Source organism: Lipotes vexillifer, unplaced genomic scaffold (assembly GCF_000442215.2).
Source record: "Lipotes vexillifer unplaced genomic scaffold, Lipotes_vexillifer_v1.1 scaffold922, whole genome shotgun sequence".
NCBI lineage: Eukaryota > Metazoa > Chordata > Mammalia > Artiodactyla > Lipotidae > Lipotes > Lipotes vexillifer.
In genome coordinates, this window is record NW_006780227.1 from 18398 (window position 1) to 26106 (window position 7709).

Genomic DNA, 7709 nt, shown 5'->3' on the forward strand with positions numbered 1-7709 from the left:
CTTTGATTCATGTAGTATTTACAAGAAATTGTGTTCCCACCTTGCATCTTTCTTTTGCTAACTTTTGACCTTTGATTTTTCAAATACCTTACAGTCCACCTTATAGATTGCTCTTACTTCTTATTTCACAGGCTGTCCTTAGGAGGAAATGTTCACTAGTTAGCCCAGGAAAAAAGCAAGATTTGTGCATCTTAAAAAATAAGTGAATGCATTCATTCTTTTATTTAATCAGATATAATCATTTAAAACTATATTAAACCTGTCCCTGAAGATCACAAAGAAGACAGAATTTGGAAAATTAAAGAATTAGGTAAATTAGAAAAGCTTAAGATGAACAGATAACTAGTGAAGGAAAAAATTAAAGATACTCTATACAGAATTGATTTTAATATAGCACCAATTGATCATCAATGCAAAAAAACCTATACCCATGGAGTTCAGTCTACTTTTGCTTTAAAGGTCACCCAGTGTCTTAGGACTCTCTCAAATTAAGTAATGTAGACAGATAAACAAGCAAAGGAAATTTAAAACTATAGAAAACATGGAAAATGGTGACTGACCAGTCTGATCTTATGAAATATTTCTGATTGATAATAATCAGAACAGCAATTTTCCATTTCGGTGTTGAGACAGCATCATTAACTAATCAAAGATTCACTGAAACTCTCAACATACTATATAGTTATTAAAATTATGAAAAGTTAGGCATAATATTAAGAACAAAACAAAAGATAAGGGATCAAAACTATCAATACAAAAAGAATCACAGAGCAAGGGACTAAAGGTATTATAGTAACTATCAAATATAGAACCATAAAGGTCAAGAAAATGGACATTTGACAAATCTAAATTAGATCTGTTGAGATGAGAGATGAGAATTGAGAGTTATATGTCAAAAACTAAAGAAAATTTTGATATTTATGAAAAGGCTCAGAATTCATAATGTAGAAGAAACACCAGTTCGTCTTGATAAAATAAATTTGAAAAATGTGGATATATGTTGATTAAATGAATTCCACAAAAATTTCTTCATCTTGAAAACATTCTCAAGAATATTTCACTATTTTTAGTAGAGAAAAGCAAAGGAAAGGGGAATATTTATTGCAACTGCCAGCCAGTTACGTACTGTCAATAATATTCTGGGAGAAACATTGACCACATTTATAAAGTATAAAATTAGTCCATATAGATTTTCTGATTTACATAAGAACACAATCACAACCACACACACAAATAAAATGCACAATCACAACCACACACACAACCACACACACAAATAAAATTTCTGATTTACATAAGAACACAATCACAAACACACACACAAATAAAATGCACACATATGTATATTCTTGTATATATGTGTATGCATGCTAATATTTTTTCTAGCATAAAATCAAAATTCTGGGCCTTAAAATGATAATTATTGATAAAAAGAAATAAGAAAAGTTATCAGCTGTGTATAATACTGTCTAACTTCTTGTTCTAACTTAAGAATTGACTTCACAGTTGCAGTTTCATTATCCATGAAATAGGTATAAAAACCTTTACCTTATATTGTTGTGTATGGATTCAGTAAGGAAATATATGGAAAGCACTTAGCACAATACCAGGCATATAGTAAATCTTTCATAAAAGTAAATATTATTAAAAGAAATCATTAAGAGAATTGGGGAATTGAATGCTTATAGTACTACTAGAAGTGCTTTTATTAGTGATACTGAATGATAAACATACTAAAGACTCTCAAAAGGTAGACCTAAATATGAAAAATTCATATTCTTAATTTGACAAATTAGCCCTATCCAAATAAATGTAACTGTTAGCTAACATTTCCATTTTAATTTTTATTTATTTTATTATTTTTGGCTGTGTTGGGTCTTCGTTTCTGTGCGAGGGCTTTCTCTAGTTGAGGCGAGCGAGGGCCACTCTTCATCGCGGTGCGCGGGCCTCTCACTGTCGCGGCCTCTCTTGTTGTGGAGCACAGGCTCCAGACGCGCAGGCTCAGTAGTTGTGGCTCACGGGCCCAGTTGCGCCGCGGCATGAGGGATCTTCCCAGACCAGGGCTCGAACCCGTGTCCCCTGCATTGGCAGGCGGATTCTTAACCACTGCACCACCAGGGAAGCCAACATTTCCATTTTTTATGGCCAACGTCTTGGGTTAGTTGATAGATGCTTGTTTTGGCCTTTCTATATAGTGCTTACTACTCTACTGAAAGGAAGTAAGAAGTCTATTGTATACCTTTCAATTGTGTGTTGTACAACATATCCTTTTCTCAAAGTATATGAACTGATTTCAAAGGTCAGTTATTAAATGTCCTAATATTTGTGGCAGATCAAGTGTGGACCCAGAATCATTGGAAGGTCTATATACATCAAAGATAGATAAAGACATGATGAAGTTAAAACTTGTTTTCTAGAAAACCACATTCTTTAGATCTATCTAGGAAATCAGCTGAATATGCATGAAACTGTGCTATCATCTGGTTTACATTTTCCCATCTGGTCCAAAGAATAGTGTCTGTCCAATCTCTTGCTAAAGCAGATACACTATAATTGGTTATTCTCCATATCTACGAGTTTAGTAATTATATTAAATGGAAATTTGGCTAGTTGGATATTTATTCATTTATTTATTTCTTCAATTGTATTCTATGGATTGACAATAAAGTATTATCAGTGAATCCACGTTGGCATTTGATGATGACCATTTTCTAAGTGCTTGCAAGATATCAGTTCTGTAAGCATTCCATAATTTTGCTAGTCTACAAATTTCAGAATTCAACATTCAGCACTTAAACTCCAATAATGTTTTCTTTATTTTGTTTTCAATTGTATGAGCATAATATTCCATCCCATGTGTAAGCAACTATGAAAACTAAGCATAAAAATGTGGCCAGAATTTGGCATAAATTATTTCTACAAATAAAAATTAATTTTCCTTTTAATTAATAAAACCTAGTGTTTGGCATTTTCTCTTCTAAATTCTTCAGAATCTAGAGTATATCTTTAGAATCGGGTTTGCATCCCAATTTCAAAACAACTTCTCTGAATTTCAGTTACTTCCTCAGTAAGTATGGATATAGTAATACTTGTATTCTAGGATTGTTGTGAATAGAAGATTCACAACAGAATAAGGTGTTTGTGAAGCATCTAATAGAAGATCTGGAACACTGTAGAGATTCAATAAACCAGGGGAAAAATTGTTGTTATTCTCTCAGTCCAATTTCAAGCACCCACAAGAGTGGTCTTTCAGCTCTCTGTTCAGCTTCTCTACTTGTTTTTGTCTCTAGTGGTGGTGCAGGTTCAGGGCCAGGAGAAACTCTGGGCTAAGAGACTGTAATTGTCTAGGGAATGGGAGTAGGGTGAGGATTTGGAGTAGGATACAAATTGATGGGATTGTCACCACTGAGCAGGCCAGGGAAGTGGGGTAGAAACCCTTGCCGAGGTGAGGGAGGCAGAGTAAAATCTGTGAATCTTGGGGCCCACAGATAAGAGAGGAGGTGTTGTTACTGAAACAGGAAGGGCTAGGTTGGTATATTTGCTCAAAGTCCAGGTACACCATTTGTAACTGAATGAGGACAGTAATGTCAGCTGAGTACTTGTAACATCCAACCGTTTCCAGTGCATTGATCTTGAGCAGCTTCAGGCTGAATTTGTCTCCCAGGACAAAAGGAGGTTAGACCCCCAGGGAAGGAGAGACTAACTACACATCTTCCCAGACTCACAATGGCATTATGTCTTTATAAACCCATCGTAAGCTGAAAATACCATTCAATCAAAAATGTATTTAATACACCGAACCTACTGAACATCATAGCTTAGCCCAGCCTACCCTAAAAGTGCTCAGAACACTTACATTAGCGTACGGTTGGGTAAAAATCATCTAACACAGCCTCTTTCCTGGCTGGAACCATGGAAGGTGCTGAGGAGAAGAAAAAGAAGGTTCCTGCTGTGCCAGAAACCCTTAAGAAAAAGCGAAAGAATTTTGCAGAGCTTAAGATCAAGCTCCTGAGAAAGAAATTTGCCCAGAAGATGCTTCGAAAGGCAAGGAGGAAGCTTATCTATGAAAAAGCTAAGCACTATCGCAAGGAATACCGGCAGATGTACAGAACTGAAATTCGAATGGCTAGGATGGCAAGAAAAGCTGGCCACTGCTATGTACCCCCGGAACCCAAATTGGCATTTGTCATCAGGATCAGAGGTATCAGTGGTGTGAGCCCAAAAGTTTGAAAGGTGTTGCAGCTTCTTTGCCTCCATCAGATTTTCAATGGCACCTTTGTGAAGCTCAACAAGGCTTCAGTTAACATGCTGAGAATTGTGGAACCATACATTGCATGGGGGTACCCAAAACTGAAGTCAGTAAATGAATTGATCTACAAGCGTGGTTATGACAAAATCAAGAAGCGAGCTGCCCTGACGGATAATGTGTTGATTGCTCGATCTCTTGGCAAATACGGTATTATCTGCATGGAGGATCTGATTCATGAGATCTATACTGTTGGAAAACGTTTCAAAGAAGCAAACAACTTCCTGTGGCCCTTCAAATTGTCTTCTCTACGAGGTGGAATGAAGAAAAAGACTACCCATTTTCTAGAAGCTGGAGATGCTGGCAACAGGGAAGACCAGATCAACAGACTTATAAGAAGGATGAACTAAGGTATCTACCATGGTTATTTTTGTAATCTGGTCAGTTAATAAACAGTGACTGCTTTCAAATTGAAAAAAAAATCATCTAACACAAAGCCTATTTTATAATAAAGTGCTGAATATCTCATGTAACTTACTGAATTCTGAAAGTGAAAAAGAACGGTTGTATGGGTACAGAATGCTTGTAAGTGTATCCATTGTTTATCCTTGTGATTGCATGGCTGGCTGGGAGCTGTGGCTGCCACTGTCCAGCATCATGAGAGTGTCGTACTATGTATCAGTAGCCCAAGAAAAGATTAAAATTCACAATTCAAAGTTCATCTTCTACTGAATGCATATTGCTTTGGCACCATCGTGGTCAAAAAATCGTAAAGTCTAGCCATCGTAAGTCGGGACTGTCTTTATATCTTTTCCAATTCAGAAGTGAACCCCCCTGCCCCAAGCAGCTCCCACTCAGGGACACTGAAATCTCTCAAACACTGGCTTATGGAGTCTTGAGCTTCTTTACAGTGGAAGTAAACTGTTAGCCATAAAGGTTTTAAAATGCAAATAAACAGAAATAAATAACCAATTTGTTTCTATTTTAATATATAGGATATGGATAAGAACGCCAAAAGGTATCTGGAACCCTGTCCCAACTGTGATTTCTCTATCCACTATGCGCAGATTTTCTAAAAATATCAGGTTTATTGAGGTATTATTTACATATAATAAAATTCTCCATAGGTTTGATTTTGTTGAGACACAAGACAACCCTTCTTCAACTATCATACTAGACACTTGTGCAAAGGCCATTCAGGCTGCACCACAAATTGTTGATGAAATTCAGCTTCCCACACCACAGTGGTCTATGTTGGAATGGAAGGAGCATGGTATCAGTGGCCCAGGTGGATTCCTGAGACCAGCTAATTCCATTATATTCCTGTCATTTTTGCCACCACCAGAAAATGTAGTCTCTCTTGCCTCCCAATCCCAGTACTGTTTGCTCTGGGCCTCCTAACCTCCGTTTCCTCTCTCTCTCCAAACTTTCCTTCCAACTGCAGCTTGCATTCCTTTTTAAATGACTCCCCTGTCTTTAATGCTGATATAGTCATTAATGGAGTTGCAATGTGCACATTTTGCCTGCTGATGAGTTTGGAGAGTCCCTTAGATATGTGTCCAGTATTACAAGCATGCATGCATCCTCCCCATGACCCCTCTCCTTCCACACACTCTAGAATGTTCTTCCCTGATAGTGTGTAAGCTCCATGGCGCCACAGATTTTTGTTTTGTTCACTAATGTGGACCAAGTAACCAGAACAGTGCACCTCCTAGGGTAGGTATTCCATAACTATTAGTTAAATGAATGAAGTCTTTGGGTATTCTTCAAAAAATATATGGTTATATGCTAGTATAAAAATAAATGAAAAAAAATGATTAAAAAATTCTCTTTCCCTCATGGAGTTAACATTCTCATGTGTGAGTGTTAGAAAAGGCCAAACACCATACACCAGGGATGTAAATGTTGTACTATGGGGAAAATAAATCAAGCTAAGGAAATAAAGAGTTACTGGTAGTGTTTTGGTTATTTTAGGTAAAGTGGGCAGAACAGTCCTCTTTGGGGAGACAAATTAGGACAGAGTATTGAGTGATGTGAAGATTTTGGACATGAAGAGATTTGGGAGCAGGCAAGGGTAACAGAAAGTATAAAGGTCATGAGATGGGAGCATGTTTTGCGCATCTAAAGGAGAGAGAAGGGTGGGAAGTGTTAGCAGGGAGATGAGCAAGGGCTGTATTGTGCACATCTTATAGGTTATGCTAAGGATTTTGAATTTTATTTAAATGTGATGGAAGCCATGGGAGAGTTTGGAACAGGAAAATCACACAATCTCATTTATAGGATTAAAAGATCACTGAGTAAATGTCTACTTGGTGAAGAGACCAGCAAGGAGACTATTGCAGCATCAAGTGAGGGATGATGGTGGATTGAACTGGGATGGTGGCAGTGGAGGGGAACTCAGGTTCTGGATATATTATGAAGGTAGAGTTTTGAAGGTCGATTCCATGTGGGTAATGGGAAGAGAGGAATTAAGGAGGGGCCCTAAGTTTCTTAACTGAGCTGGGAAATCCTCTTTATTGTGTTTCCTCAGGGAAGAGAGTGAACTGATGCATTTTAGGAAAATATTTATTCTGTCTCCCTGCAAACTCAAAAGAAAATGGTTATTTAAAAACAACAATCTAGGGCTTCCCCGGTGGCACAGTGGTTGAGAGTCCGCCTGCCGATGCAGGGGACGTGGGTTCATGCCCGGGTCCGGGAAGATCCCACATGCTGCAGAGCACCTAGGCCTGTGAGCCATGGCCGCTGAGCCTGCGGGTCCGGAGCCTGTGCTCTGCAACGGGAGAGGCCACAACAGTGAGAGGCCCGCGTACCACAAAAAAACAAAAACAAAAAGCAGTCTACCTTTTTTTCTTTTAATATTTTTTAATTTGAAAAATGTCAAGAAGGTGAAAAAATAGTACAATGGACAACTATATACCCTTCGCCTACATCCATTAATTGTTTATATTTTATTGTATTTGTTATCTCTCTCTCCATATATATACACACGAACACATACAATTTTCCCTCTGATGCATTTGAAAGTATATTGCAGACATCATGAAACTGCACCCCTAATATTTCAACATATATTTACTGAGAACAAGGAAATTTTCCTACACATGCACCAGACCAGAGACATTTAACACTGATACAATGCTATTACTCTAATATGCAACCCATATTGAAATTTTCTGTTGTACAAATAATGTTTTTTCTTTTACCCTGAGTCAACCAAGTCTCATTTGTTGCCTGAAGTTATGTTTCTTTAGTTTCCTTTAATCTGGAGAAAGAGTTGGCAAATTTTTTATTAAAGCCTCAGATAGCAAATATTTTAGGCTTTATGGGCCACATATAGTCTCTGTTGCAACTGCTTAGCTCTGCTATTACAGAGCAAAAAGAGCCATTGACAACCTGATGAGTGTGGCTGTGTGCCAATAAAACTTTATTTATGGACTATGAAATTTGAATTTCATACACATTT

At 37.5% G+C, this 7709-nt stretch overlaps 1 pseudogene; it reads left to right on the forward strand.

Annotated features, from left to right (window-relative positions):
- The first annotated feature begins 3909 nt into the window (after window positions 1-3909).
- Window positions 3910-4656, forward strand: LOC103074490 (60S ribosomal protein L7 pseudogene; annotated as a pseudogene).
- Window positions 4657-7709: the final 3053 nt, after the last annotated feature.